Source organism: Drosophila persimilis, unplaced genomic scaffold (genome assembly GCF_003286085.1).
Source record: "Drosophila persimilis strain 14011-0111.01,24,50 unplaced genomic scaffold, DperRS2 tig00001081-arrow-arrow-pilon, whole genome shotgun sequence".
NCBI lineage: Eukaryota > Metazoa > Arthropoda > Insecta > Diptera > Drosophilidae > Drosophila > Drosophila persimilis.
Genome location: NW_020825411.1, coordinates 391,598 through 414,325, shown reverse-complemented (window position 1 = coordinate 414,325; position 22,728 = coordinate 391,598). Strand labels below are relative to the sequence as shown.

At 47.4% G+C, this 22,728-nt stretch overlaps 2 pseudogenes; both read right to left on the bottom strand.

Moving 5' to 3' along the window:
- Positions 1-6,482: 6,482 nt before the first annotated feature.
- On the bottom strand, positions 6,483-9,110 carry LOC113566844 (annotated as a pseudogene).
- A 10,377-nt stretch (positions 9,111-19,487) lies between these two features.
- LOC113566843 lies at positions 19,488-22,115 on the bottom strand (annotated as a pseudogene).
- Between the last annotated feature and the right edge of the window lie 613 nt (positions 22,116-22,728).

Sequence of the window (22,728 nt, the reverse complement as noted above, 5' to 3'; positions counted from 1 at the left end):
TGACGGCGGAGGGCCCAGCGGCGGCACCCAAAGTCGAGGTGGCGACCGACGGCGAAGCGGATGACGGCGCGAGAGCAACGGCGGAAGCGAAGAAGGACGAACACTCACCTGAGCCATGGGAGAGAGGTCCTTGGCGATGGCCGGAACCCGGCCAGGGCGAGCGTCCGAAGCTGGGCCGACAGGCGTCGTGCCCAGGGGAGCGGGCGGAGGCGCGCCGGCCCGAGCTCCAGCGCCAGGCATCGTGGCCCCAGACGAGGTCGGCGGACAACTCACGGTGGCGGTCCGTCAAACGCGAGGAGTGGCCGGCCGTCGTCCCGCGCTCTCTCGCGCGGATAAAGCCAACCGCAAGGAGGGTGAAGCGTCTGGTCAATGACGGTGGCGTCCGGTACCGGCTATTGGTGTCCATCGATCGGCAGGAGGTATTCCGGGCTAGGTATTGAGGAGAAAAGAAGAGTAGAGAAGAAGAATGAAAGAAAAAGTAACTGAAAACAAGAACAAATAAAAGAAAAACGAGGGGGAACGTCGCTAATATTAAACGACACGACAAAGAGTGCGTGCGAGAGAGACAGAAAATCAGTCTGAGCGTGACGTCACGCGCTGCGTAGCCACTGCATATTGATTTGTTTCCTTTGGCTATAAAAATGATCTGATCTGATCCAGATTCAGCAATCTGATAGATATGGTCGTTATATATGATTCTGCGTTTTTAGTTTTCTCAAATCTGCAATATTGTGGATGCAACAGATTTTCGTCCTTTGTGGGGGCGGAAGGGGGTGGGGCGAAATTTTGAGATAAAGGTTTTATAGTGAGATCTAACAGAAGTGCGGATACCAAATTTGGTTACTCTAGCTTTAATAGTCTCTGAGATTTGTGAATATCCCCAGATTTGCATCCTTTGCGGGGGCGGAAGGGGGTGTGGCGAAATTTTGAAACAAACTCGTCTCGGTCCGATATATTAGAAGTGTGGATACCAAATTTGGTTGCTCTAGCTTTTATAGTCTCTGAGATCTAGGCGCTAATGTTTTACTCTAAGCAAAGCCGCCTATGCTACGTGTGTGTTAGAGAGAGACAGGGCGAGAAAAAATGAAATTGTTTTCTTGATGCTGGCTATAATAATGATACGATCCAATTCAGATTCTGCAGTCTGAAAGATATGGGTATTCTCTACGATTCTGCGTTTTTGGTTTTCTCGTATCTTTAAAATTGTGGATGCCACAGATTTTCGCCCTTTGTGGGGGCGGAAGTGGGCGGGGCAAAGTTTTGAAATATTTTTGTAGCAGTGACATATCACAGAAGTCTGGATCCAAAACATCGTTGCTCTGGCTCTTATAGTCTTTGAGCATTAGGCGCTGAAGGGGACGGACAGACGGACAGACGGACGGACGGACAGACGGACAGACGGACGGACGGACAGACGGACAGATGGACAGACAGACATGACTCAATCGACTCGGCTATTGATGCTGATATACTTTATGGGGTCGGAAACGAATCCTTCTGGACGTTACACACATCCACTTTTACCACAAATCTAATATACCCCAATACTCATTTTGAGTATCGGGTATAAAAACAGGGTCATACCTTGCATCAGAGGAACAGCGGGGCATCGCTAGAAATGATCGGTAAAGCTTGAATGAAGGCGGCGGAAGGCGTGAAAGCGGGAGGAAAACTTACCCGAAGCATCCAGAGGGCCAGAAAACCAGGAAACCAGGAAAACCAGACGCGCACAAGAAAAACAAAGAAAACACCCGGCATCGCGAGAAAATAGTACGTTTCCAGTCCATTGAGGAATTCGCGATCCGGAAGTAGAATACGCACGCTGCGACATATCGAGTAGATCACAAAAACGACCTTACGCTTTATCGAGTGGAGCGTAAGGGCAACGCTGTGTCATATCGAGTAGGTCAGAATAGCGACCATACCCTATATCGGGCGGGGCAAAAGAAGCAAAAGAAGCACCCGGGTCGAGAACAAAGCAAACCTGGGACGCGGAAAACCGGGGTTTTCCGCCAATAAAAGAAAGGGGGAAGTGTGAGGAAAGGTATTCCCACAAGTAGGGGGCAGTATAGGGTTAAGCGCTAACGGCCGTTATCCGGGGATATCCGGAGGCGGCGAATTCCCGAGGAGAGCTCTCCCGGGGAACCAAGATGAGAGGGGAGGACCCCTGGAGAGAGAGCAGCGGGATGACGGGATCGGGCCGGCAGTGGCCCAGCGCATGACCAAATATGGTCATGAGATCACGCCACCAGCCAGGTCCCGTTGGAAAGCGACAAGGGAATGAAGGAACGCCGATGGAAAAATACGGGCACCGCATGGCGGAAAGTGCCGTTAGCGCCAGGCGGCATCGGCGGCGCCGACGCAGAAGCGAGCCTATAAGAGGAGGGCCGCGACCAGGAACGGGGAGAGTCAGCAAACGGAGCTAGCAAGAGTGAAGTGAATAGTGAGCCACAAGAGTGAGACCAAGCGAAGGGAAAAGAACTTTAGAAAGCGAACGCGTTGTGTGAGGATTGAGAGGCGGACTCGAGCGTGCAGCCAAGAGCGAAAGACCCCAATCCCTTGAACCAACGGTGCCACGCTTGAAGCGCATCCCACCAGGAGTGAGGCACCCTCGGGCCGAAAAGCCAAGTGAGTCGAGTGAGAGCGAACGCGTCAGGCGCCTGACTGAGAGGCGGATTTGGGCCACGTGCCAAGAATCGCTAGCCCCAGTCAGTAGAGCCGGCGGTGCCACGCTTGGCGACGCCGTGGGGAGCCCAGGGAGCGACACGCTCATCGAACCACAGAGGAGAACCAGGAGGAGAACCAGCACCGGAGTCGGAATAGCGTAGGATAGACTTAAGATACCAATAAAGCATATTAGCATACCAGTACAAGACCCAACCCGTGCCTTCTTACTTGTTTGTAGCGGCGTCTGCCGGAGGAGAGCCATACTGACTTAGTATCGGGTATAGCTGTAGAGTTGCGGTGTCCGCAGCAACTCACAACGTTCCCCCTCGTTTTATTTTGGAAATATACAAAACAAAACTTTATAATATATCGTCGAATTATTTATGTCGGGTCAAGCAGCTTAAATATTTTAAATTATTGCCAGTGGTGCGGCCCAAAGGAAATGCATTTTGGTTTTGTCGTTTCCAATGCCCCCACTGCAAAGATCATTTGCTACCGCATATGCGCATGCAGCGGAATTCTTTCGTCTCCTTATGTCGCAATCTCTCGGACTCGGCTTAACAGCGTCCCCGAGCAGCTCTAACGCTCTCGGGCTATCATACGCTCTCGCTCGCGTCTAAGCTTGCTGCATAGGGCCCGGCAGATTGGCCCTTCAGCCCTTGCATGGGCAGTTTTGAGCTAATCGTCGCAGCTATTAGATTAACATCCTCGCATCAATCGTTCGCCCAATCATTGCCATATGTACATACGCGATAAGTAGGTTTACATATGCAAATAAATTGTGAATTATAACAGCCTCTCGACTTTCATTAACTTCAAATTGCAACAGTTATTAAAAACGCCTAATAGCTTAACATTTGGTGACCCCGACGTGATTGTGCAATAAATAATCTATCAGTGCAATCACCAACTAATATAGCATTCAAAGATCTAAACTAATTGCCATCTCAACCAGTGTCATCAACCACATAAGTTATCCATAAGTTATCTATTGCTCGTGTTACTCTTTGCGACGATGGCAGCCATGTGACTAAAACTTTAGGACTTGCGTGGGATCCGGTTTCTGATCTACTATTATTTTCGCTCTCGGCCCTTCAATCTTCTTTGAATTCCTGCTAGCGCTCTGTTTTGTCATCCATAGCGCGATTCTACGATCCTCTCGGACTAGCTGGTCCCGTAATTACTAAATCCAAAATCTTTCTCCAGCGTTTGTGCCAAGAGAAGTTGTCCTAGGATGAAAGCCTTCCAGTCGCACTGAACACCGAGTGGCAGGAAATATGCACCAGGTTTGGTCAGATTCGTCGACTTGAATTTCCTCGGCTTGTAGTCCTTCCAGACTCTACGCTGGAAATTCACGGATTTTGCGATGCCAGCAACGAGGCTTATGGTGCATGCATTTTTGTCATGTCCTAGGGTCAGCATTCCAGCAGTCACTTACTGTGTGCCAAATCTCGTGTGGCTCCTTTGAAGACACTTACAGTACCAAAGTTGGAGCTTTGTGGAGCGGAGTTGCTGGCTAGGCTCATATCTGAGATAGCTGGAATGAATGTATTCAAGGGAAGGTGTTACTGTTGGTGTGATTCTGCCGTTGCGCTCTCTTGGATTCGGGACGAGCCGTCAAGATTTAATATTTTTGTTGCAAATAGAGTGTCAACGATTCAGGAAATGACCGAAAAAATGGAATGGCGCTATGTTCCCACAGCTTTAAACCCAGCCGACATTCTGTCTCGAGGGGCTCATCCGACTGAGCTGAATGAGTCACCTCTTTGGGCTCATGGTCCTCCATTTCTTTGCGGCTCCTCAGATGACTGGCCACCCACTGTGCTACCTGATAAGCCAGCCCTTGAACTTCGTCGGAAGGCTCTTCTGCTCAAATCGCCCTACATGGACATTATTGCTAATTCCAAGTATGCGAATTCATTTGCTTCTTTGCAACGCGTTTTCGGATACATTCACAAGTTTTGCAACCGAATTCGGCGCCCCGGTCTCACTGTCGCAGACATTGAACATGGAACCCAGGTATTGCTACGACTAGTCCAGCGTACTCATCTATGGGAGGACATGAAGTCTCTGCGGGCAAGGGGAGCAGTCTCCTCATCGAGCTCAATCGCATCGTTATCGCCATTCATGGATCAGTTTGGACTTCTCAGGGTAGATGTTCGACTGAAAAGCTCTTCGTTGGAATTTGATGGCCGTCATCCAATCATCTTGCCCAGCAGCCATCCACTGACTCTTGCAATAATCTCCCATTTTCATGAGCGGAATCTGCACGCTGGTCCTCGAGCTTTGCTTGGACTAATTCGTTCCCAATATTGGCCTATTGGGGGGAGGAAGACGGTAAACAAGGCAGTAAACAAGTGCGTAAGATGCTTTCGACTGAAGCCCAGGGTATTGGAGCATATTATGGCGGATCTTCCAAAGGAGCGGCTCGATGGTTCTCATGCCTTTGAGATCACAGGCGTGGACTTCTGTGGGCCGTTTTTCTACAAACCGGAGGCACGCAACAAGGCTCCAATCAAGTGCTACATCTGCATCTTCATTTGTTCCGCTACCAAGGCTGTTCATCTGGAGCTTATAAAGGACTTATCCACAGTTGCTTTTCTACATGGACTAAGGCACTTCATATGTACTAGACGAAAGCCGCGGCAAATTTGGTCAGACAACGCAACCAATTTTGTCGGCGCTAAGAATGAGCTGATGGAATTAAAGCGCCTGGTCCTCAGCGATGACCATCAGAAGGCGCTGCTGGATTTTTGCTTGGTCGAGGCTATAGACTGGCATTTCATTCCTCCGCGCTCCCCTCATTTTGGTGGTCTATGGGAGGCTGCAGTGAAGACGGCCAAGTACCACTTCTACCGTGCGATAGGCAACTCGGTTCTTGGATTTGACGAGCTGCGGACGCGGTTGTGCCACATCACGGCAGTGATTAATTCAAGACCTTTAGTTTCAATTTCAGAGAGCCCTGCCGATCTAGACGTTCTAACTCCAGCGCATTTCTTGAATGGTGGCCCTCCTGCTTCGTTCGCTGAGCCTGACGTCACGCAGCTAAACTTCGATCGCCTGGACGGCTGGCAGCGCGTTTCGTACCTGCAGCAGCTCTTTTGGTCCCGGTGGAAGGAGGAGTACATATCGTCACTGCAGCAGCGCTCAAAGTGGCGCACTGTGAAGCCTAGTTTAGCTGTCGCCGATTTGGTTCTTGTCAAGGATGAGAATCTTCCTCCCATGAAGTGACCACTGGCGAGAGTGGTCGAGCTTTTGCCTGGACGAGATGGCGTTTCCCGAGTTGCTGTGCTGAAGACGTCATCTGGAATCACAAAGCGCGCCGTCAACAAGCTGTGCCTACTGCCAAATGCTGTTGCTGTTGAAAGTCAGGCTTCCAACGGGGGGAGTATGTCAGATCAAGCAGCTTAAATATTTTAAATTATTGCCAGTGGTGCGGTCCAAAGGAAATGCATTTTGGTGTTGTCGTTTGCACTGCAAAGATCATTTGCTACCGCATATGCGCATGCAGTGGAATTATTTCGTCTCCTTATGTCGCTATCTCTCGGACTCGGCTTAACAGCGTCCCCGAGCAGCTCTAACGCACTCGGGCTGTCTCGGACCCACAACGCTTCCTATGCTAATGCTAATTCGATTGGTGGCGTTTCGCCATCTGCCATCTGTTCTATCTAGAACCACCAGCCGATTATAAAAACAATTGTGTTGAGTAAGGTAGTCTTGAGTAGTCTGAGGTACTCAGACTAGCACAGCGTAATACTTGATACAGCCGAACATCATTGATAATTACTCTTATCAGTCTAGTGTGTGGGTAGTCGGAAGCTCACATCTTTTTTATGTGGTTTTGTAATCTACAAAATGTCTACATAAGAGTGAAAAAAAACCCATATTGATATTTACATCTATAACTATTCTGGAGTAGTCTCTGTGGCTTCTTATTTAGGCACGTCGGACTCAACCAGATTACTTCCGGCATTCAACTGGCCCTGCTGGACATCAACTGAGGATTGCTTTTGTTCGCTTGGAGCTTGGGGCTTCAAAACACTTTTCTCCCGGGATCGTAGAAGATTATCGAGTCCGCCAAAAGGAGCCTCAATGACAACGTAAAGCAGATACGAAATGAAAATAGTGATCCCAAAGTCAGACCAAAATTTCTGCATCTGAAAATCATCAATGAGGTTAGTTAAAAATAAGCAACCATCAACTACTAGAAACAAAACCTACTACAATTTGTCCGAGAAATAAGTATTAGTACGAACGCTTCTACTGTTGACTTCCTGTACGAAAAGGTGTCAGATGTACACGGAATAGGAGAGTCTCGAGAGAGGCTGCCACAATGGCGAGGATAGGAAACTGTTGGCCAGACCGCCATGGCCCTGCATGCAGGCAAAGACGATCCAACACAGGGCTAAGGGCCAGCCCACTCTGGTAAGCGTGTAGTACAGAAACTCCTTGAGGGTGGACAGGGGTGGAGCACTCCATTGGGTCGCAGGGTACAGGGCAAACATCGAGGTGAAGATCATGGCCAGACTAAGAACCCATCCAGACCATACCAAAATCCGGCTTATTTGGAACTTCTTCCTACAATTCAGGTGAAGAAAATATCCAAAAAGAATCAGCCAAGGTGCCGAATGAGTATGTGTGGCAGAATACAGTTTCCTTCCGGCATCTCCTTCGGTTCCATTCCTGCAATTAAATGGGGTTGAAGAACTCCAACGACAAACAGAAGCATCGTGGACCTACTTGAAGAGCAATGAGTATTTGTTGACTATCATCGTGGCAAAGAGGCAGGACGATAGTAGGAGAACAAGAACCGCGATGCCAGCTGCTGCCTTTTTGCCCCACTTATACAGTGCAATCAGCAGAAGCGGAGAGATTATATAAAGCTGCATATCCACTGCCCAGTACCATGTGTGATCCAGGCACTGAAAACGATTATCGTACAAATGGTAATAAGAGTAGATCTATGACTTACAATATTGCTTGTAGCATAATTCTGCACGAAGAGCAGCGTCCAGAACCAGCCCTTTTCATAGGCGGCTGTACCATGGAATCCACCTTTAAAATAAGGTCCCCCAGAAACAATGGGCGTCAGCTTTATGTAAACTAGGATTGCTATTGCAAGTATCGGCACGATCCGTATAATACGATGAAGATACATAAGCGGCACATTCAGTTTTCCTTTGGATCTGTAAGAAAATTGGCAATAATTCTCGATGGATACAAAATATCTCAAACACTTACTTATCCATTGAGCGAAGAGCAACCGTAGCCACTAGTAGGCCAGCAATAAAGAAAAAGGAATCAACCGAAAAAAATCCGTGGAGAATAAAGCTGGAAAAGGATTCCGCGACCCACTAGCAAACAAAAAAACAGAGCTGAATGGTTTTTGCACATACAAGCATGAGGCCACTAAAACCGAAATCATATTGAAGGTATTTATATTTGGAGAAACAAAACAACACAGAATAGGGACATGCAGCGGATTCCATCAAGACAACTGATCACGTTCGGATTCGATTTGCTGTCGACAATGCGGAAGATGGCACGGGAACTTGACCGTGCCGAGCACATCTTCACAGTCACAGAGATACTACCTGGTAGGCAAAATACGAGTTAAATCATTCTGTAAATCATTCCGTTCTCTCCGGTCCTCACTCTGATCCTGGCACAGAAAGTAGTCGTAGAGCGTGCATAGACCCACGATAGTACCCATCAAGCCAAGAAGTACACTGCAATCCATAGTATGAGTCACAGAAATTGATTATGATAAGGTCTAACTTACACTGTGAAAATGGTCATTCCATCCCAAGGTTTCGATTCACTTGTCTGATAGCTGGCCTCGCTAAATTTTATATTTGTGCTGCTTGAGTTCAACAAATTCTGCATTAACTGCTCCAGAAACGTATCCATATGTGCCGCAGAGCAGGAAGCCGGAAAGCAAGATGCGATCTTGATCGAAATGGATACGGCGGGTACAATTAGAAAACAGTACTTTCCATGTATGCTGTGACTACTGGTGATCTCCTCGCTGATCTTGACTCATCGAAGTTACCCAGATGGTAGACATTGCCGGACAGCACTCCTGAGGGAATGGAGCCCCAAGCATCGATCACTGCTCACAAAATTCGTCAACTTCAGTTCTCATTGACTTGAATATAATTTTCATTATTTACTTACTCTTAAGGGCCCATAATTTTCCAGTAGTGAGCGCCTGCATGAACTGAGCCATGTCCGCGAAACACAACAGATCCTCCTGACTGGGTATTCGGGGGTGGAAAAGATCCAAGTCCGGGAGCAATTCATACGGAAGTTTTCGGCAAACTTCCCAGCGGGCGGAGACTTTTTAAACGCTGGTAATCTTGCAGGACATCTCCGTCTTTCAGTTGTGCGGCACTGACAAGTACCAGTCCGCAGACAAGTAGACTGCTTAAAACGTTCACCATGCTAATACTTTTTCGATTGAAGGCATTGCACCTTTTGACTGTGATTTTATAGGAATGTTTTGAGGGAAATCTGGAGATAACATTATCAGTGTGTCAGCTCTCGAGTCGAGTATATCAGCCAAAATGCTTAATTCAGTCAAACATCACCGATAAGGAGCAATCCGTCTAAATTCTATGTAGTCACAAGATCATTTATCTATAATCTTTTCCCAGGTAATCAAACGATTATTGACTTTTGATGGATTAAATTTGGTTTTAATATGAGTGAGTAAGAAAAAAACGGAGAAAACTAAAGTTTAGCTAAACATGGATGTAGACAATTTTTTCTATAATTCTGATCATTGCTTAATGATAGCCAATGTGCAATTATTACCATTAGTGGTGGCAGATCCTTTCTTTGTTTCAATGTTTTTTCCAATTCTCATGACAAGTAGCAGCAAAATGGCGAGAGTTCGTGAAGAGATTCCGCCTCCCCGCAACAACCAAATTTAAAACGAGGGGGAACGTTGTGAGTTGCTGCGGACACCGCAACTCTACATTTATACCCGATACTTAGTCAGTATGGCTCTCCTCCGGCAGAGGCCGCTAATATTAAACGACACGACAAAGAGTGCGTGCGAGAGAGACAGAAAATCAGTCAGAGCGTGACGTCGGGCGCTGCGTAGCCACTGCAAATTGATTTCTTGCTTTTGGCTACAAAAATGATCCGATCTGATCCAGATTCAGCGATCTGATAGATATGGTCACTATCTATGATTCTGCGTTTTTAGTTTTCTCGAATGTGCAATATTGTGAATATAACAGATTTTCGTCCTTTGTGGGTGCGGAAGGGGGTGGGGAGAAATTCTGAAATATAGGTTTTATAGTGAGATCTAACAGAAGTGCGGATACCAAATTTTGTTACTCTAGCGATAATAGTCTCTGAGATTTGTGGATTTTCGTCCTTTGCGGGGGCGGAAGGGGGTGTGCCGAAATTTGGACACGAAACAGTCAAGGTCCGATATCACAGGAGTATGGATACCAAATTTGGTTGCTCTGGCTCTTATAGGTTCTGAGATCCTTGAACTCATATTTTGCAACTGGCAAAACCGACCATGAAACCTGTGTTTTTGAGAGAGACAGAGCGAGGAAAAATAAAATTGTATTCTTGATTCTGGCTATAATAATTATACGATCTGGATGAGATTTTACATTCTAGAACATATAAACATCCTCTACGATTCTGCCTTTTTTGGTTTTATCGTATCTTTAAAAACGTGGATGCCACAGATTTTCGTTCTTTGTGGGGCGGAAGTGGGCGGCGCGAAGTTTTGAAATATTTTTGCGGCGTTGTGGGGTGGGGTGGGGAGACCTGAAAAGAAGGGAGAATCTGTTAGGAACACAACATCGAAGTGGGCCCTGAACTATCACTTGGAGCCGTTCAGAACTGGCTCTGGGAATCATTCAGTACAAATATCGAAAGTACAGGGAACATAAAGTAAATAAAAATTCAAATACAAAACAAAGCCCATGAACGAATATTTCCTCACAGGTGCTGGAATAAGATGAATCCAACTATTAATAATCCACGTTCCCCATTCACCCTTTCGCGGGGTATTTTCGGATCCATGGGATCCTTCGACTTTACCGACCAGCATCAGCAGCAGCAGCCGGAGCTGCAGGTCCCCCCCGAAGGTTCCGGCGACAAGAATGGACTCAATGCGATGCCCTTCCTAGGCCAAATCCACACTAGTCTTCTGCTTTCGCGCCCAATGGGTCCAATAGGTCGCGCACACCCCCCCACCTTCCCTCCGATGGGTGATTCAGATGGGTGAGCGGCAGCAGCTCAGACTCCCCTTCCCCCTAGGACATAACTTACCCCCGGCTCCCCTGCAGATTCAATGCTGTGCCACAGATGGCATCGATGGGACCACCGCCCGTGTTGAGCTCCCTCTGGACAGCCGGCGCTTCTCCGGACAGCCGCGGAGACTACTACGACGGCCCGCACAAAGAGTACTCCGACGGCCGCTACGACGGCGACTACGAGGGCGACTACTCGATGCCCACCGAGGAGGACCAAGAGGAGGAGTCGTGCTCCTGTCAGGGCCAGAGCGAGTTCAGCTCGATAGAGCGCACCGAGTCGGACTCGGAGTGGGAGGAGCTCTCCGACGGCCCTTCCCCCAGGGTCTCTCCGCTGGAGTCCCTCGGCGCAGTCGTGCTCTCCACAATGCAGCCGGAGCACAGTCAGCGCATGGTGGCCTTGTACCACCTCCTCTTGGAGACCGCTGTGGTCAAGGTCGTGCTGCTGGTGATGCAGATGCTGTGCTGCGCGGTGTTCTGGCTGGTCGAGAAGACTGTGGTCGTCAACGAAACCGTCGGCTCGATGCGCCTCCGATTGTGGAACAGCAAGTTCAAGCTGCGCACCATCCAGCGCCAGTTGCTGTGGCGCATGGCCAATGCCCGGGGCGACGAGACGCTCGTCTTCTTTGCCGTGCTCATGACCACTCCCTGGCTGTTCTCCCTCAGCCTCCTGGGATTCATCCTGTCTTTGGCGGCGCTCCTGAAGAAGACCGTCGAGGAGCTGGTGTTCCAGATACGCCTGCACCTCGTGATCTAGGGGGAAGCCATCGAGCAGAAAGCAGCAAGCAGTATCCAATCACACACTGACAGAAGACAAACGTCCACACGCCCGACACTCCACTCCTCCCCTCAGAGATGTTTGCACTTCCATTTGGGCATCTATTTTCGTTGATGCCAGAATCGTAATGCACGGAATCGTCTCTCCGTTTTTGGACGCAATGAAAATATATGCCGAAATATTCGAAATTCAAAGTCAAATTCAAACAAGAGTTTCCAGTCGATCAGATATATCGTTTATGCATATTACGATCCGTTCCGTTTGGACGGGAGTCCAATTGCTCATCGTTCATCCCCGTTATTGCATTTATTATTATTTTTATTTCGCTGCATATTTGTTCTGCAATTTATTCAATAATAATCGGAGGAGGAGAGCATGCAGCAGCAGCAAAACATTTCCGCTGCAGCAGCGATTGTGGCAGCCGTGGGGCCTTTGTTGCCACCAATTGCAGGCCCCCGCATACGCACTTCGGAGGCACGGAATCCACCAGAAGCGGCAACAAATGAATCATTAAATATTCACTGTACTCTTATTGATTCAGTGATCAAAACAACACAACAAAAGCGTCATCATCCACGATCCACGACCCATTATACCTGATCCAGAATCCGTAGAAGCATCCATTTTCAGGGCTCTTTTGGGCGCTGGTTGGGGTACGCCTCCGATTTCAATCCCTTGCCACACGGGCAACCCGAGCAAGCCCCGATATGTAAACAGGGTCAAGACTACCTGTGCGAAGGGGGCCAAGGGAGGCGTCGGCATAAGACTCGGCCCGGAAGTGGACATACTCGTGTGCAGCCCTTTCGCCCGGCTATTGATATTCCCATTTGTGATTACAGTCTGTAGCGCCACAGCAGCTCTTATAGTCTTTGAGCACTAGGCGCTGAAGAGGACGGACAGACGGACGGACGGATGGACGGACGGACAGACAGACAGGGCTCAATCGACTCGGCTATTGATGCTGATCAAGAATATATATACTTTATGGCGTCGGAAACGATTCCTTCTGGACGTTACACACATCCACTTTTACCAAAAATCTAATATACCCCAATACTCATTTTGCAAACAGATGCAAAAAAAAACAAAACGGAGAAAATCCCTACTGCAGTCATCGACTGCGATACAACCTCTGGCGCTTACGTATAATTTCGTATAAAATATGTTCTATGTAAATAATCAACCAATTTATTTTCGGTTTTAGTTGCCGATCGTGTTCTGACATGATAATTATAGTACGAGAACAAAGAATACAATAAGTATAGACAATGGAAGAGATTACTTGGAAGAGTATAATTTTTATAACCGCTACTCAAAATGAGTATTGGGGTATATTAGATTTGTGGTAAAAGTGGATGTGTGTAACGTCCAGAAGGAATCGTTTCCGACCCCATAAAGTATATATATTCTTGATCAGCATCAATATCCGAATCTATTGAGCCCTGTCTGTCTGTCCGTCCTATATACAGCTAGTTATAGCAACGATATTTTGGATCCAGACTTCTGTGATATGTCACTGCTACAAAAATATTTCAAAACTTTGCCCCGCCCACTTCTGCCCTCCCAAAGGGCGAAAAATCTGTGGTATCCACAAATCTCAGAGACAATTAAGTCTAGAGTAACCAAATTTTTCTCACTATAAAACCTATATTTCAGAATTTCGCCCCACCTCCTTCCGCCCCCACAAAGGACGAAAATCTGTTGCATTCACAATATTGCACATTCGAGAAAACTAAAAACGCAGAATCATGGATAGTGACCATATCTATCAGATCGCTGAATCTGGATCAGATCGGATCATTTTTGTAGCCAAAAGCAAGAAATCAATTTGCAGTGGCTACGCAGCGCCCGACGTCACGCTCTGACTGATTTTCTGTCTCTCTCGCACGCACTCTTTGTCGTGTCGTTTAGTATTAGCGGCCTCTGCCGGAGGAGAGCCATACTGACTAAGTATCGGGAATAAATGTAGAGTTGCGGTGTCCGCAGCAACTCACAACGTTCCCCCTCGTTTATTAGTTGAATTTGTGAGTAAAGCGCTTGTCGAATAGTTATTTGTTAGATCTAATATCTCAAGTGGCTTCAAAGTCTTAACTTAATAGCAAACTTAAACATGTCTGGTCGGCGAAAAGTCATTGAATACAAGAAAACCATACTGGATCTAAATATGGGAAAGACAAAACACGACTATTAGCATCTTACATTTAACTATTCTGAAACAGTCGTTGTGGCTTCTTCCTTAGGCTTTTCAGGTTCATCCAGATTCCTTCCGACATTAAACTGATCCTGCTAGGCGCTAATGTTTTACTCTAAGCAAAGCCGCCTATGCTACGTGTGTGTTAGAGAGAGACAGGGCGAGAAAAAATGAAATTGTTTTCTTGATGCTGGCTATAATAATGATACGATCCAATTCAGATTCTGCAGTCTGAAAGATATGGGTATTCTCTACGATTCTGCGTTTTTGGTTTTCTCGTATCTTTAAAATTGTGGATGCCACAGATTTTCGCCCTTTGTGGGGGCGGAAGTGGGCGGGGCAAAGTTTTGAAATATTTTTGTAGCAGTGACATATCACAGAAGTCTGGATCCAAAACATCGTTGCTCTGGCTCTTATAGTCTTTGAGCATTAGGCGCTGAAGGGGACGGACAGACGGACAGACGGACGGACGGACAGACGGACAGACGGACGGACGGACAGACGGACAGATGGACAGACAGACATGACTCAATCGACTCGGCTATTGATGCTGATATACTTTATGGGGTCGGAAACGAATCCTTCTGGACGTTACACACATCCACTTTTACCACAAATCTAATATACCCCAATACTCATTTTGAGTATCGGGTATAAAAACAGGGTCATACCTTGCATCAGAGGAACAGCGGGGCATCGCTAGAAATGATCGGTAAAGCTTGAATGAAGGCGGCGGAAGGCGTGAAAGCGGGAGGAAAACTTACCCGAAGCATCCAGAGGGCCAGAAAACCAGGAAACCAGGAAAACCAGACGCGCACAAGAAAAACAAAGAAAACACCCGGCATCGCGAGAAAATAGTACGTTTCCAGTCCATTGAGGAATTCGCGATCCGGAAGTAGAATACGCACGCTGCGACATATCGAGTAGATCACAAAAACGACCTTACGCTTTATCGAGTGGAGCGTAAGGGCAACGCTGTGTCATATCGAGTAGGTCAGAATAGCGACCATACCCTATATCGGGCGGGGCAAAAGAAGCAAAAGAAGCACCCGGGTCGAGAACAAAGCAAACCTGGGACGCGGAAAACCGGGGTTTTCCGCCAATAAAAGAAAGGGGGAAGTGTGAGGAAAGGTATTCCCACAAGTAGGGGGCAGTATAGGGTTAAGCGCTAACGGCCGTTATCCGGGGATATCCGGAGGCGGCGAATTCCCGAGGAGAGCTCTCCCGGGGAACCAAGATGAGAGGGGAGGACCCCTGGAGAGAGAGCAGCGGGATGACGGGATCGGGCCGGCAGTGGCCCAGCGCATGACCAAATATGGTCATGAGATCACGCCACCAGCCAGGTCCCGTTGGAAAGCGACAAGGGAATGAAGGAACGCCGATGGAAAAATACGGGCACCGCATGGCGGAAAGTGCCGTTAGCGCCAGGCGGCATCGGCGGCGCCGACGCAGAAGCGAGCCTATAAGAGGAGGGCCGCGACCAGGAACGGGGAGAGTCAGCAAACGGAGCTAGCAAGAGTGAAGTGAATAGTGAGCCACAAGAGTGAGACCAAGCGAAGGGAAAAGAACTTTAGAAAGCGAACGCGTTGTGTGAGGATTGAGAGGCGGACTCGAGCGTGCAGCCAAGAGCGAAAGACCCCAATCCCTTGAACCAACGGTGCCACGCTTGAAGCGCATCCCACCAGGAGTGAGGCACCCTCGGGCCGAAAAGCCAAGTGAGTCGAGTGAGAGCGAACGCGTCAGGCGCCTGACTGAGAGGCGGATTTGGGCCACGAGCCAAGAATCGCTAGCCCCAGTCAGTAGAGCCGGCGGTGCCACGCTTGGCGACGCCGTGGGGAGCCCAGGGAGCGACACGCTCATCGAACCACAGAGGAGAACCAGGAGGAGAACCAGCACCGGAGTCGGAATAGCGTAGGATAGACTTAAGATACCAATAAAGCATATTAGCATACCAGTACAAGACCCAACCCGTGCCTTCTTACTTGTTTGTAGCGGCGTCTGCCGGAGGAGAGCCATACTGACTTAGTATCGGGTATAGCTGTAGAGTTGCGGTGTCCGCAGCAACTCACAACGTTCCCCCTCGTTTTATTTTGGAAATATACAAAACAAAACTTTATAATATATCGTCGAATTATTTATGTCGGGTCAAGCAGCTTAAATATTTTAAATTATTGCCAGTGGTGCGGCCCAAAGGAAATGCATTTTGGTTTTGTCGTTTCCAATGCCCCCACTGCAAAGATCATTTGCTACCGCATATGCGCATGCAGCGGAATTCTTTCGTCTCCTTATGTCGCAATCTCTCGGACTCGGCTTAACAGCGTCCCCGAGCAGCTCTAACGCTCTCGGGCTATCATACGCTCTCGCTCGCGTCTAAGCTTGCTGCATAGGGCCCGGCAGATTGGCCCTTCAGCCCTTGCATGGGCAGTTTTGAGCTAATCGTCGCAGCTATTAGATTAACATCCTCGCATCAATCGTTCGCCCAATCATTGCCATATGTACATACGCGATAAGTAGGTTTACATATGCAAATAAATTGTGAATTATAACAGCCTCTCGACTTTCATTAACTTCAAATTGCAACAGTTATTAAAAACGCCTAATAGCTTAACATTTGGTGACCCCGACGTGATTGTGCAATAAATAATCTATCAGTGCAATCACCAACTAATATAGCATTCAAAGATCTAAACTAATTGCCATCTCAACCAGTGTCATCAACCACATAAGTTATCCATAAGTTATCTATTGCTCGTGTTACTCTTTGCGACGATGGCAGCCATGTGACTAAAACTTTAGGACTTGCGTGGGATCCGGTTTCTGATCTACTATTATTTTCGCTCTCGGCCCTTCAATCTTCTTTGAATTCCTGCTAGCGCTCTGTTTTGTCATCCATAGCGCGATTCTACGATCCTCTCGGACTAGCTGGTCCCGTAATTACTAAATCCAAAATCTTTCTCCAGCGTTTGTGCCAAGAGAAGTTGTCCTAGGATGAAAGCCTTCCAGTCGCACTGAACACCGAGTGGCAGGAAATATGCACCAGGTTTGGTCAGATTCGTCGACTTGAATTTCCTCGGCTTGTAGTCCTTCCAGACTCTACGCTGGAAATTCACGGATTTTGCGATGCCAGCAACGAGGCTTATGGTGCATGCATTTTTGTCATGTCCTAGGGTCAGCATTCCAGCAGTCACTTACTGTGTGCCAAATCTCGTGTGGCTCCTTTGAAGACACTTACAGTACCAAAGTTGGAGCTTTGTGGAGCGGAGTTGCTGGCTAGGCTCATATCTGAGATAGCTGGAATGAATGTATTCAAGGGAAGGTGTTACTGTTGGTGTGATTCTGCCGTTGCGCTCTCTTGGATTCGGGACGAGCCGTCAAGATTTAATATTTTTGTTGCAAATAGAGTGTCAACGATTCAGGAAATGACCGAAAAAATGGAATGGCGCTATGTTCCCACAGCTTTAAACCCAGCCGACATTCTGTCTCGAGGGGCTCATCCGACTGAGCTGAATGAGTCACCTCTTTGGGCTCATGGTCCTCCATTTCTTTGCGGCTCCTCAGATGACTGGCCACCCACTGTGCTACCTGATAAGCCAGCCCTTGAACTTCGTCGGAAGGCTCTTCTGCTCAAATCGCCCTACATGGACATTATTGCTAATTCCAAGTATGCGAATTCATTTGCTTCTTTGCAACGCGTTTTCGGATACATTCACAAGTTTTGCAACCGAATTCGGCGCCCCGGTCTCACTGTCGCAGACATTGAACATGGAACCCAGGTATTGCTACGACTAGTCCAGCGTACTCATCTATGGGAGGACATGAAGTCTCTGCGGGCAAGGGGAGCAGTCTCCTCATCGAGCTCAATCGCATCGTTATCGCCATTCATGGATCAGTTTGGACTTCTCAGGGTAGATGTTCGACTGAAAAGCTCTTCGTTGGAATTTGATGGCCGTCATCCAATCATCTTGCCCAGCAGCCATCCACTGACTCTTGCAATAATCTCCCATTTTCATGAGCGGAATCTGCACGCTGGTCCTCGAGCTTTGCTTGGACTAATTCGTTCCCAATATTGGCCTATTGGGGGGAGGAAGACGGTAAACAAGGCAGTAAACAAGTGCGTAAGATGCTTTCGACTGAAGCCCAGGGTATTGGAGCATATTATGGCGGATCTTCCAAAGGAGCGGCTCGATGGTTCTCATGCCTTTGAGATCACAGGCGTGGACTTCTGTGGGCCGTTTTTCTACAAACCGGAGGCACGCAACAAGGCTCCAATCAAGTGCTACATCTGCATCTTCATTTGTTCCGCTACCAAGGCTGTTCATCTGGAGCTTATAAAGGACTTATCCACAGTTGCTTTTCTACATGGACTAAGGCACTTCATATGTACTAGACGAAAGCCGCGGCAAATTTGGTCAGACAACGCAACCAATTTTGTCGGCGCTAAGAATGAGCTGATGGAATTAAAGCGCCTGGTCCTCAGCGATGACCATCAGAAGGCGCTGCTGGATTTTTGCTTGGTCGAGGCTATAGACTGGCATTTCATTCCTCCGCGCTCCCCTCATTTTGGTGGTCTATGGGAGGCTGCAGTGAAGACGGCCAAGTACCACTTCTACCGTGCGATAGGCAACTCGGTTCTTGGATTTGACGAGCTGCGGACGCGGTTGTGCCACATCACGGCAGTGATTAATTCAAGACCTTTAGTTTCAATTTCAGAGAGCCCTGCCGATCTAGACGTTCTAACTCCAGCGCATTTCTTGAATGGTGGCCCTCCTGCTTCGTTCGCTGAGCCTGACGTCACGCAGCTAAACTTCGATCGCCTGGACGGCTGGCAGCGCGTTTCGTACCTGCAGCAGCTCTTTTGGTCCCGGTGGAAGGAGGAGTACATATCGTCACTGCAGCAGCGCTCAAAGTGGCGCACTGTGAAGCCTAGTTTAGCTGTCGCCGATTTGGTTCTTGTCAAGGATGAGAATCTTCCTCCCATGAAGTGACCACTGGCGAGAGTGGTCGAGCTTTTGCCTGGACGAGATGGCGTTTCCCGAGTTGCTGTGCTGAAGACGTCATCTGGAATCACAAAGCGCGCCGTCAACAAGCTGTGCCTACTGCCAAATGCTGTTGCTGTTGAAAGTCAGGCTTCCAACGGGGGGAGTATGTCAGATCAAGCAGCTTAAATATTTTAAATTATTGCCAGTGGTGCGGTCCAAAGGAAATGCATTTTGGTGTTGTCGTTTGCACTGCAAAGATCATTTGCTACCGCATATGCGCATGCAGTGGAATTATTTCGTCTCCTTATGTCGCTATCTCTCGGACTCGGCTTAACAGCGTCCCCGAGCAGCTCTAACGCACTCGGGCTGTCTCGGACCCACAACGCTTCCTATGCTAATGCTAATTCGATTGGTGGCGTTTCGCCATCTGCCATCTGTTCTATCTAGAACCACCAGCCGATTATAAAAACAATTGTGTTGAGTAAGGTAGTCTTGAGTAGTCTGAGGTACTCAGACTAGCACAGCGTAATACTTGATACAGCCGAACATCATTGATAATTACTCTTATCAGTCTAGTGTGTGGGTAGTCGGAAGCTCACATCTTTTTTATGTGGTTTTGTAATCTACAAAATGTCTACATAAGAGTGAAAAAAAACCCATATTGATATTTACATCTATAACTATTCTGGAGTAGTCTCTGTGGCTTCTTATTTAGGCACGTCGGACTCAACCAGATTACTTCCGGCATTCAACTGGCCCTGCTGGACATCAACTGAGGATTGCTTTTGTTCGCTTGGAGCTTGGGGCTTCAAAACACTTTTCTCCCGGGATCGTAGAAGATTATCGAGTCCGCCAAAAGGAGCCTCAATGACAACGTAAAGCAGATACGAAATGAAAATAGTGATCCCAAAGTCAGACCAAAATTTCTGCATCTGAAAATCATCAATGAGGTTAGTTAAAAATAAGCAACCATCAACTACTAGAAACAAAACCTACTACAATTTGTCCGAGAAATAAGTATTAGTACGAACGCTTCTACTGTTGACTTCCTGTACGAAAAGGTGTCAGATGTACACGGAATAGGAGAGTCTCGAGAGAGGCTGCCACAATGGCGAGGATAGGAAACTGTTGGCCAGACCGCCATGGCCCTGCATGCAGGCAAAGACGATCCAACACAGGGCTAAGGGCCAGCCCACTCTGGTAAGCGTGTAGTACAGAAACTCCTTGAGGGTGGACAGGGGTGGAGCACTCCATTGGGTCGCAGGGTACAGGGCAAACATCGAGGTGAAGATCATGGCCAGACTAAGAACCCATCCAGACCATACCAAAATCCGGCTTATTTGGAACTTCTTCCTACAATTCAGGTGAAGAAAATATCCAAAAAGAATCAGCCAAGGTGCCGAATGAGTATGTGTGGCAGAATACAGTTTCCTTCCGGCATCTCCTTCGGTTCCATTCCTGCAATTAAATGGGGTTGAAGAACTCCAACGACAAACAGAAGCATCGTGGACCTACTTGAAGAGCAATGAGTATTTGTTGACTATCATCGTGGCAAAGAGGCAGGACGATAGTAGGAGAACAAGAACCGCGATGCCAGCTGCTGCCTTTTTGCCCCACTTATACAGTGCAATCAGCAGAAGCGGAGAGATTATATAAAGCTGCATATCCACTGCCCAGTACCATGTGTGATCCAGGCACTGAAAACGATTATCGTACAAATGGTAATAAGAGTAGATCTATGACTTACAATATTGCTTGTAGCATAATTCTGCACGAAGAGCAGCGTCCAGAACCAGCCCTTTTCATAGGCGGCTGTACCATGGAATCCACCTTTAAAATAAGGTCCCCCAGAAACAATGGGCGTCAGCTTTATGTAAACTAGGATTGCTATTGCAAGTATCGGCACGATCCGTATAATACGATGAAGATACATAAGCGGCACATTCAGTTTTCCTTTGGATCTGTAAGAAAATTGGCAATAATTCTCGATGGATACAAAATATCTCAAACACTTACTTATCCATTGAGCGAAGAGCAACCGTAGCCACTAGTAGGCCAGCAATAAAGAAAAAGGAATCAACCGAAAAAAATCCGTGGAGAATAAAGCTGGAAAAGGATTCCGCGACCCACTAGCAAACAAAAAAACAGAGCTGAATGGTTTTTGCACATACAAGCATGAGGCCACTAAAACCGAAATCATATTGAAGGTATTTATATTTGGAGAAACAAAACAACACAGAATAGGGACATGCAGCGGATTCCATCAAGACAACTGATCACGTTCGGATTCGATTTGCTGTCGACAATGCGGAAGATGGCACGGGAACTTGACCGTGCCGAGCACATCTTCACAGTCACAGAGATACTACCTGGTAGGCAAAATACGAGTTAAATCATTCTGTAAATCATTCCGTTCTCTCCGGTCCTCACTCTGATCCTGGCACAGAAAGTAGTCGTAGAGCGTGCATAGACCCACGATAGTACCCATCAAGCCAAGAAGTACACTGCAATCCATAGTATGAGTCACAGAAATTGATTATGATAAGGTCTAACTTACACTGTGAAAATGGTCATTCCATCCCAAGGTTTCGATTCACTTGTCTGATAGCTGGCCTCGCTAAATTTTATATTTGTGCTGCTTGAGTTCAACAAATTCTGCATTAACTGCTCCAGAAACGTATCCATATGTGCCGCAGAGCAGGAAGCCGGAAAGCAAGATGCGATCTTGATCGAAATGGATACGGCGGGTACAATTAGAAAACAGTACTTTCCATGTATGCTGTGACTACTGGTGATCTCCTCGCTGATCTTGACTCATCGAAGTTACCCAGATGGTAGACATTGCCGGACAGCACTCCTGAGGGAATGGAGCCCCAAGCATCGATCACTGCTCACAAAATTCGTCAACTTCAGTTCTCATTGACTTGAATATAATTTTCATTATTTACTTACTCTTAAGGGCCCATAATTTTCCAGTAGTGAGCGCCTGCATGAACTGAGCCATGTCCGCGAAACACAACAGATCCTCCTGACTGGGTATTCGGGGGTGGAAAAGATCCAAGTCCGGGAGCAATTCATACGGAAGTTTTCGGCAAACTTCCCAGCGGGCGGAGACTTTTTAAACGCTGGTAATCTTGCAGGACATCTCCGTCTTTCAGTTGTGCGGCACTGACAAGTACCAGTCCGCAGACAAGTAGACTGCTTAAAACGTTCACCATGCTAATACTTTTTCGATTGAAGGCATTGCACCTTTTGACTGTGATTTTATAGGAATGTTTTGAGGGAAATCTGGAGATAACATTATCAGTGTGTCAGCTCTCGAGTCGAGTATATCAGCCAAAATGCTTAATTCAGTCAAACATCACCGATAAGGAGCAATCCGTCTAAATTCTATGTAGTCACAAGATCATTTATCTATAATCTTTTCCCAGGTAATCAAACGATTATTGACTTTTGATGGATTAAATTTGGTTTTAATATGAGTGAGTAAGAAAAAAACGGAGAAAACTAAAGTTTAGCTAAACATGGATGTAGACAATTTTTTCTATAATTCTGATCATTGCTTAATGATAGCCAATGTGCAATTATTACCATTAGTGGTGGCAGATCCTTTCTTTGTTTCAATGTTTTTTCCAATTCTCATGACAAGTAGCAGCAAAATGGCGAGAGTTCGTGAAGAGATTCCGCCTCCCCGCAACAACCAAATTTAAAACGAGGGGGAACGTTGTGAGTTGCTGCGGACACCGCAACTCTACATTTATACCCGATACTTAGTCAGTATGGCTCTCCTCCGGCAGAGGCCGCTAATATTAAACGACACGACAAAGAGTG